Raw genomic sequence first — 9,510 nt, forward strand, 5'->3', positions numbered from 1 at the left:
CGTGTTGCATATTGCCATGTCATCATCCGCATTGCATCTACATGTTTTCAAAACTTGCGTCCGTCCGGTTTCCCCCAATTCTCTCCATTATCCGTTCTGAGCCCAGACACACTTGCACGAGCCCGCGGCACCTCCGAAATATTAGCTTATAAGTGGCCAAAAAATGTTCTCGAAATGGATTGAAAGTTGGCATGTGGTGTTGTTATGTTGCACTAGGCAGCCAACCATGTTTCATCGCATTCGGAGTTCGTTTGATGCCCCAATGGATAACTATAGCGACAGTATAGCCGGTCTTTTTGCCGGACGTTTTTGGTCTCCGGAAACCGTGCCGAGCTGCATCTCTCCCCTCTCCTCTCAGCCCAACCCTCCTACACAGCCCACCTAGCCCATCTACCTACCCCTCCGTTACAGACCGTCCGATGGCAATCGAATGGCTCCGAAACGGAGCAAAACCCCCCAAACCCTAGCTCCTCCTGCTATATATGGACACCCCCTAGTCCATTTTGGCCTTCTTCCACCCTCCTCCTCATTTTCCGCGCAGCCCCAGCCACCATCCGCCACTTGTCGCCGCCAGATCCGCTCCGCCGCCGCCACTTGACCTCCTCCCGCGCCGCCACCTTGCCGTCGCCATGTGGCGCCACCCTAGTGGGCAGCGCCGCCTCCCTGCCCAACCAGACGAAGCCACGTCGCGCCCCGCCTCCCCCCACTTCGCCGCGGTCCTAGAGGCCCATCGCGGGCCCGCCCGAGCCCGAGCCGCCCGCCGCCGCAGCCCGCAGGCGCCCGCGAGCGCCCTAGCCAGGGGCTCGTCTCGCGCGCCTAAGCTCCTCCCAAGCGCTGCCGGTGGCCGTCGTCCGCGCCGGAGACCACCCGCGCCCGTGACCCTGCTTCCTTGCGCATCCCGTGGGCCTCGTCGATCCCCTGCACCGCCATCCGTCGCCGCCTCCGCCCACTGACCCACTGCTCCGCCCCGGGTCGCCCTCCACTCACCGGAGCTCGCCGGCCTCGCCATCCCTGCGGCTGATCCGGTCATCTCCGCCTAGATCTAGCCGGAGTTGGGGCCCCGACGCCGCCCGCGCCCGGATCTGCTGCTCTCCGGCGTCTCCCCACCGTTCCCTGCCTCACCGGAGGACCTCCCCGTGGCGCGCCGCCTCCATGCTTCCCTGCTCGAGCGGGAGCGCTCGAGGAGGACGGGGGCTTCCTCCTCCTGTGCATGGGCCCCGCTGCCAGGCCCAGCGCGTCCAGCCTAACCTCCCCAGCCGGCCTGCTTCCTCCTCTGCTTCTGACCGGGCCAGGCCCATGGTGAGCTCCAGCGCCCCCCTGAGCCTACCACTGTTTCGGCCCGTAGATGTTTTTTTAGTTCTAGGAATTTAGTAATTTTCCAGAGGCTGCCAATTTTGCACAAAAGTCCCTCTAGTTCATGCATTTAATAACTCTACAACCATGCATCGGATTAAAATGTTTTAATTATGAAAAATGCTTAGATTTTCGTCTAGTTTCATAATATGCTATTTTCATCCATGTTTAAAATGTTTAAGATGCTAATTGTGTTTATTTTGCATAATGCCATGTTAAAATGATTTATTTCATAACTAAATAACGGTAGCTCCAAATTTAATAAACTTTATATGGAAATGGGTATAAAAATGCATAGATTAACATGGTGTCATCATATTGCATGTTTAACAACTCTAAAATATGGTTTAGGGCAGAACAGTACCAAATTCATAATATACATATGGGGATTTTCCGGAATTGTTGTTTGTTGTTCCGGCCTTATTTAAACTTGCCTAGATAGGTAGTTTTCATATGTTTCACCTCTTGCCTTATTTAAAAACATTTAATATTGTTGAGTACATAACCGAGAGAGAACTAAATAAGTCATGTGGTGTTTCTTCAATATGCAACTCGTTTCATATTGAGCTTCGCTTAACTTGTAGTGTTGTTTGTGCACTTTGCCATGCCATGCCTCTTTAAACCGGACATGCATCATACTTAATTGTGCATCAAGCCATGTTTATGCTTGTTGGTTTACCATGTTGTTTGCCACTTTCCATTGTTGCTTCTTCTTGTTAGTTCCGGTAATGTCGCGTTTGTGAGTATCCGTTCGACTACGTCTGTTTGTCTCGTTCATGGACTCGTTCTTCTTCCTTGCGGGATCTCAGGCAAGATGACCATAACCTCGATGTCACTTCTATCTTCTCTTGCTAGTTGTTTGTTTTGTCGCTATGTCGCGCTACCTACCACTTGTTATATCATGCCTCCCATTTTGCCATGTCAAGCCTCTAACCCACCTTCCTAGCAAACTGTTGTTTGGCTATGTTACCGCTTTTGCTCAGCCCCTCTTATAGCATTGTTAGTTGCAGGTGAAGTTGAAGTTTGTTCCATGTTGGAACATGGATATGTTGGGATATCACATTATCTCTTATTCAATTAATGCATCTATATACTTGGTAAAGGGTGGAAGGCTCGGCCTTATGTCTGGTGTTTTGTTCCACTCTTGCCGCCCTAGTTTCTGTCGTACCGGTGTTATGTTCCTTGATTTTGCGTTCCTTACGCGGTTGGGGTTATGGGACCCCCTTAACAGTGTAACATCCCAATTTTCCTAAATTAGGATGTTAATAGATCATTCATATGCATATCATTTTTTTTTGTTGCATTATTTGCTTTTTCAGAATATTCAAATCATTATGCAACAAAAGGCAATTTATTTGGAGTGGAGATAACATGAATTCTCCCCTATTTTAAAAATGTTCATAATGTGCAGAATATTATTTCCAGTTCATCTAATATGTTCTGGTAATTTTTTTCAATCTTCAAAATATTTTATTTTATTGTTTTATTGCTGTTTGAGTGGCCTATTGCATCAAAATTATTTTACAAAATTGCATTAGTGTTGGAACTAGTGTTCCTGTAGTTTATATTAGCAGTATAGATTTTACTGTGTGTCTAGGTATTTTTATTTAGATTTTATTTTGTGTAGGTTATTTTATTTATTTTGTTTTCTACTGCTGTGTAAAAAAAGAGAGAGAAAGGCAGCGAGCCGGCCAGCCAGCCAGCCGGCCCAGCAGCGCCAGCGCCGCCGCAGCCCACGTAGCTGCCGCCGAAGCGGTACACGCCGCCCCAACCGCATCGCTCGCCCGTACCCGATCTGCTAGTCGCCTCACTCGCTGACGGGTGGACCCCGCGCCTGTTCGTCCTCTTCCCCGAGCCGGAGACCGCTGTGCCACACCGCGCGCGCAGCCACGCCCGAGCCTGAGCCGATTTGCGCCTCTGTCCGACCCCGTGCTCCCCAGGGACACCACACGCGAGGAAAAGCCCTAGGGGAAACCTTCCGAAGCCCATTCCCCATCGCCCCTCGTCCACACGCGCCTGTCGGGCGTTTTGGATCTCGCAGAGGAGGTCCATCGACCACCGCTGTTCGCCGATGTTTCCGCCACCGTAAGGACGCCCCGGCCGCTCCACTTGTAACCGTTCGAATCCTCTCTCGAAGCCTCTCTCGCCTCACATCTTTGTGTTGCCGAAAACGCAGCAGAGGGAGAGGAACAAGCCGGCCGACTTCACCTGAGTTCATCGGAGTTCACGTCTTCTCCACCGCCGCTTGAGGACGCCCCGCCACCGTTGAGCACCACCACCGCCTCCGCCACTCACCTCCGCACCCGTCCGTCACCTCGCCTTCGCCGGAGACCCACCAGAGGAGCGTTGCCGCCAACGCCCAAGACCGCCATCGTTTTCCTCTGTTTTGGGTGAGCACACGCGCCCAGCCAATCAGCCGCCGCCACTTGGCACCTTGCTACAGGACACGCACAGGAGTTCGCTACAGCGCTTAGGAGTTTTCTGTTGCTGTTTTATTTTTTTCCAGATTCTTCCTCTAACTTCAACTAGCTATATCTTTTAACCTATATGTCCAAATTAGGTAATTCTTTTTCCTATGATCTCACAAAAATCAGCACAATATCACAGTACCAACTTTGCACATGTTTGCTCTGTTCAAATTTGAATTTGTTTGAATTTGAATTAAACCTTCCAAAGGCCATAACTCTCAAACCGTTTATCGAAATCGAGTGATTCTTTTTGCATTGTGACCGTAGTACAATTTAGGTGCTTTTAAGCTTCTGTTGTTGAGTTTTAAAAATGGTTTTGTTGCTGTTGGTTTTGTTTTGGTTCTATTCGTGTTCCGGTGATTGATTTGTTGAATTGTGTGAAACGTGTAGATTGTCCGGAGTGCGACGCGAGCTATTGTCAGGAGTGTGACTTTCTGAACCAGAACCAAGGCAAGTTACATGTTGATCATCCTTTACCTATTGTTTTCTATGCATGTAGTTATATCACACTATGAATATATGCATGTATAGGAATACTATATTATTTTTGCTATGCTGATGAGCTATCTTCCTGTCTTTGCAAATCGTGATAGTGGTAGGTTGCTATGCTTTGTAGACGGGGGTGGTTCATGTATTCATTGAGTTATGTGATGATTATATATATTTAACAAATTGAGTAGTAACTCAGGATTTAACTCACCTCTGGGCGGAAGTGGTATTGCTTGGTGTTGAGGGAAGGCATCATGGGGTCTTGCACCTTTTCTAAGGCCATGCGCTCATGAGAGTGCACCCTAAGTGGAATGCCGCCCAGGCTCAAAAAGATCAGACAGACTTAGTGACTAGTAGCTTCCATGTGCGGCCACTGGCTATTATGGGCTCTGGCTTAGTTGATCAGTTGTTGGAACCCTTGCCCAGACTGTGTCGACAGATGTAGCATATGTAGGTGGGATGTGGCCGTCAGGTGGTCAAGGGAACCTCTTCTGAAAGACTTCGTCTCAATCTTCGGATTGGGTCCAGTGGGTAAAACGTACTAAACTCTGCAGAGTATTAAAACTAATCATGATTAGTCGTGCCCCCGGTTATGGGTAAATTTGAGCCACTATGCCATTACAGTTGTTGGATGATCTTGACAGATGTGACACTTAATAAATTTGTTGGGCAACTTAATAAAGGGTAGGTTGGAGTTGATTTTGCCAACTCAACCTTGTGCATTTAATTGCAGTAATAAAAGAACTAAATAAAAAATTTACTATTAGGTAGTTATTAGGATAAAATCAGCTTTCCGCAAAATAAACCCCCAAGCCTTCCTTTGTTGTACTATGCATATACATGTAGGTCTGCTTTATTATTACTCCTGTGTAACTTGCCAATACATTCCAAGTATTGACCTATATGGCTGCAACGTCTCATGTTGCAGGATATTCAGACGAAGAGTAAGGTACCATTAGGATCGCGAGTCTGCACTCAGCATCACCAGTGGGCTATGATGGGACTCATCGTTATTTTCTGCTACTTTCCGCTGTTTGATTGAATAAAGCTAGCCAAGTGCTATGCAGATTGTTTTATTTTATATATTCTGGATCATACATTGTAATAAATGATGCACTTGCTATTCTGGTATTCATCTATACTATGTGTGCTAGCGAGTTCGATCCAGGGACTAGCACGGTAAGCACAGAGGCTCAAATCCTTCGAGGTTTGGTCGTTACAAACAGTTCGCCTTGAATAAAACTCCTCCAGCAAGGCCCAACCTTGGTTTTAACATTTTCCACCTAAGCCTTTTTCCCTTGGGTTCTGCAGACTCAAGGTTCATCTTTATTTTAAACCCCCGGGCCAGTGCTCCTCTGAGTGTTGGTCCAACCTGGGCGATGTCCGGCGCTCCCTGGGCAACCAGGGTCTAAGCCAACCCGACGTTTGGCCCATCCAGTGTGCCCTGAGAATGAGATATGTGCGACTCCTATCGGGATTTGTCGGCACATCGGGCGGCTTTGCTGGTCTTGTTTTACCATTGTCGAAATGTCTTGTAACCGGGATTCCGAGACTGATCGGGTCTTTCCGGGAGAAGGAATATCCTTCGTTAATCGTGAGAGCTTGTGATGGGCTAAGTTGGGACACCCCTGCGGGGTATAAACTTTCAAGAGTCATGCCCGCGGTTATGCAGCAGATGGGAATTTGGTAATATCCGGTTGTAGAGAACTTGACACTTAACTTAATTAAAATGAATCAACTGCGTGTGTAGTCGTGATTGTCTCTTTTCGGCAGAGTCCGGGAAGTGAACACAACCTTGGGTTATGTTTGAACGCAAGTAGTTTCAGGATCACTTCTTGATCTCTTCTAGCTTCACGAACGTTGCGTAGCTTCTCATCTTTCTCTTACTTGCGTATGTTAGCCACCATATTTGCTTAGCGCTTGCTGCAGCTCCACCTCATTACCTTATCCTACCCATAAGCTTAAATAGTCTTGATCTCGCAGGTGTGAGATTGCTGAGTCCTCGTGACTCACGGATACTTTCAAACAGTTGCAGGTGCCGATGGTACCAGTGCAGGTGATGCTACCAAACTCAAGTGGGAGTTCGACGAGGACCTTGGTCGTTACTATGTTTCGTTTCCTAATGATCAGTAGTGGAGCCCAGTTGGGACGATCGGGGATCTAGCATTTGGGGTTGTCTTCTTTTATTTTGGTTCCGTACTCGGACCTTGATTGTATTCTGGATGATGTATGTTTAAATTTGTTATTTGTGTGAAGTGGTGATTGTAAGCCAACTCCTTATCCCTTTCTTATTCAGTACATGGGATTGTGTGAAGATTACCCCTCTTGCGACAAAACCACCATGCGGTTATGTCTCTAAGTCGTGCCTCAACACGTGGGAGATATAGCTGCATCGTGGGTGTTACAACTTATTCAACAGAGTCTAAGTAAGAGCTCCACATACTCAACCATCATATAGTCTTCTATGATTGCTAACACTCACCGCATACACATGAGCAAAACGTTTCAACCGGACACATAGAAAGATAGGGGCTTATAATTTCGCCTCCCAACGTATTCACCTCAAGGGTGATGTCAACAATAATAACTCATGCTACCCATATCCAACTGGATATTTGTGCCTAGATCTTTCCTCACCACATGATGCTTGCCAAAAGAGAAAAATAAAAAGGAATAGAGAGAAAACCTTTGACTCTTTGCATAAAAGTAAATACCGAAAAGTAAAAGATAGGCCCTTCGCAGAGGGAAGCAGAGGTTGCCATGCGCTTATTTGTTTGTATGATCAACCCCTTAGTGCAAAAGAACGTCACGTTATATTGCCCCTTATGATAGCAACCTTTATTATGCAGTCTGTCGCTTTTATTCTTTGCCATCACTAGTTCGTACAACGCTCAATTTTCTCTTACACTAAATGATCTCACACTTTTAGAAGCAATTTTTATTGCCTTATTGCACCGATGACAACTTACTTTAAGGATCTTGCTCAATCCTTATGTAGGTATGGTGGACTCTTGAAAATAAGATTTGGGTTTAGGGAGTTTTGGATGCACAAGTAGTATCTCTACTTGGTGCGGAATTTTTGGCTAGCAAAGATGGGGGGCAAGCATCACATGTTGAAGGATCTATGACAATATAACTTCTATGTGAATATGAACAAACATAAACCATTACATTGTCTTCCTTGTCCAACGCCAACAATTTTGGCATATAATATTTTGATGGGGGCTCAGAATCACAAAAGATTTCCATGATAGTGTATTTGCATGTGAAGGTTCTATTCCTTATACTAATTATTCGTGAATTGCTTGTGTGACCAATATTGTGATTGTCAAGCCTCAAAATATTTCACATGCTAAACCCAATGTGAAGCTACCACTAGGCATGATATGATTTCAACTTCATGATATTCAATTTATTCAACAATTTACTCATAGGATATAAGTGAAGCACAAGACTAAATGACAAGCTACTCCAAAAAGATATAAATGAAGATCATGAGCATAATATTTATTTCTTCTCAAATTAATTTAAGTGAAGCAAGAGATAATTTCGTCAAAAAAATAAGTGAAGCACTAGAGCAATTCCATAGAAAAGAGCTTCGCTGATGGGTTGTGAATGCCGCCTACTTAGCCTCCCTGGAAACTATTTGAGGACTCTATTTTATTTAAAAACTTTCAGATCTAAGTATTTTATTAAAACATCAAGAAAAAACAAAACAAAATGCAATTCCAAGAATAGCACACATCATGTGAAGAAGCAAAAACTTAGGCTCAACCGATACTAACTGATAATTGTTGAAGAAGAAAGGTGGGATGCCTACCGGGGCATCCCCAAGCTTAGATGCTTGAGACTTCTTGACATATTATCTTGGGATGCCTTTGGCATCCCCAAGCTTGAGCTTTTGTGTCTCCTTAATTATTCTCACATCACGGTTTTCCTAAATCTCAAAAGATTCATCCACACAAAACTCAACAAGGACTCATGAGATAAGTTAGTATAAGCCAATGCAAAAACCTTATCATCCTCTACTGTATAAAATCACTAAAATTATTATTCAACATTTCACACTAAATGCTTCCGCATATTTAATACTCCTATCCTCAAATAGAATCATTAAACAAGCAAACATATGCAAACAATGCAAACATAACAGCAATCTGCCAAAATAGTACAGTCCGTAAAGAATGCAAGAGTATCAATACTTCCCTAGCTCCAAGAGTTACGAAAATTTGCCACACTGTAGGAAATTTATCAGAGCTCATTTTACAAAAAGTTTCAACATTTTATCACATTCCAACTTTTCTAGGGAATTTTTGCAACATCAGTAAACTTTCTGTTTTCAAACAGCAACAAGTATACTTGTAAAATAAGCATAGTAAAGGCTATCATTGCCACTTTTATTGAAATAAAAGATGCAAAACATTATTCTAAATAACATCAAGCAAATCCTAACAAAATAAAATGATGCTCCAAGCAAAAAGCCTACCATGTGACGAATGAAAACTGTGACGCCCCGAGACCGATGCGCCATGTGTCTTCTAGTTATTCGTTGTTATTGCCATGTCATTCGCTTGCGTGTTGCATCTTGTCATGTCATCATGCGTATTGCATCATCATGTTTTCAAAACTTGCATCTGTCTCGGCCTCCCCGTTCCTTTCGTTGTCCGTTCTGAGCCCAGACACACTTGCACGCGCCCGCGGCACCTCCGAAATAGTATTTTATAAGTGGCCGGAAAATGTTCTCGAAATGGGATGAAAGTTGGCATGCGATCTTATTATAGTGTAGATAGACCGCCTGTCAAGTTTCATCTCATTCGGAGTCCGTTTGACGTCCCAACCGTAAAACTATAGCGGCAATATAGCCGGTCTATCGTCGTACGTTTCGGTCTCCGAAACAGTCGCCGGGTCTCTCTCTCTCTTTTCTCTCCTCTCAGGCCGAGGCCTTCTGCACAACCCACAAGTTCCAACCGACCCCTCACGTGCGCATCTGAAACTTACCCGAACCCGACCCGGACAGTCGTCACTATTGGATCCCGATCATCCCCAAACATCCCGAAAACATCTCCGTTTTCTTGTTTGGTTTCCCTATCTATTTTTCCCGGCCGTCCGATCACGATCAGACGGACTGAATACCCCTACCCAAAAACCCACTTAACATATATAAGTCCAACCCTAGATCCTAGGTGCTTTGTCCCATCGA

General features: G+C 45.3%; 1 long non-coding RNA gene across 1 annotated transcript; it reads left to right on the top strand.

Annotated features, from left to right (window-relative positions):
- Positions 1-3,221: 3,221 nt before the first annotated feature.
- Positions 3,222-4,391, top strand: LOC123185626 (uncharacterized). The gene is made up of 3 exons (XR_006493447.1): positions 3,222-3,438; positions 3,530-3,743; positions 4,212-4,391. It is a non-coding gene; the product is annotated as an uncharacterized lncRNA (long non-coding RNA).
- The last annotated feature ends 5,119 nt before the right edge of the window (positions 4,392-9,510 follow it).

The sequence above is a fragment of the Triticum aestivum genome, chromosome 2A (genome assembly GCF_018294505.1).
Source record: "Triticum aestivum cultivar Chinese Spring chromosome 2A, IWGSC CS RefSeq v2.1, whole genome shotgun sequence".
In the NCBI taxonomy this organism is placed as follows: Eukaryota; Viridiplantae; Streptophyta; class Magnoliopsida; order Poales; family Poaceae; genus Triticum; species Triticum aestivum.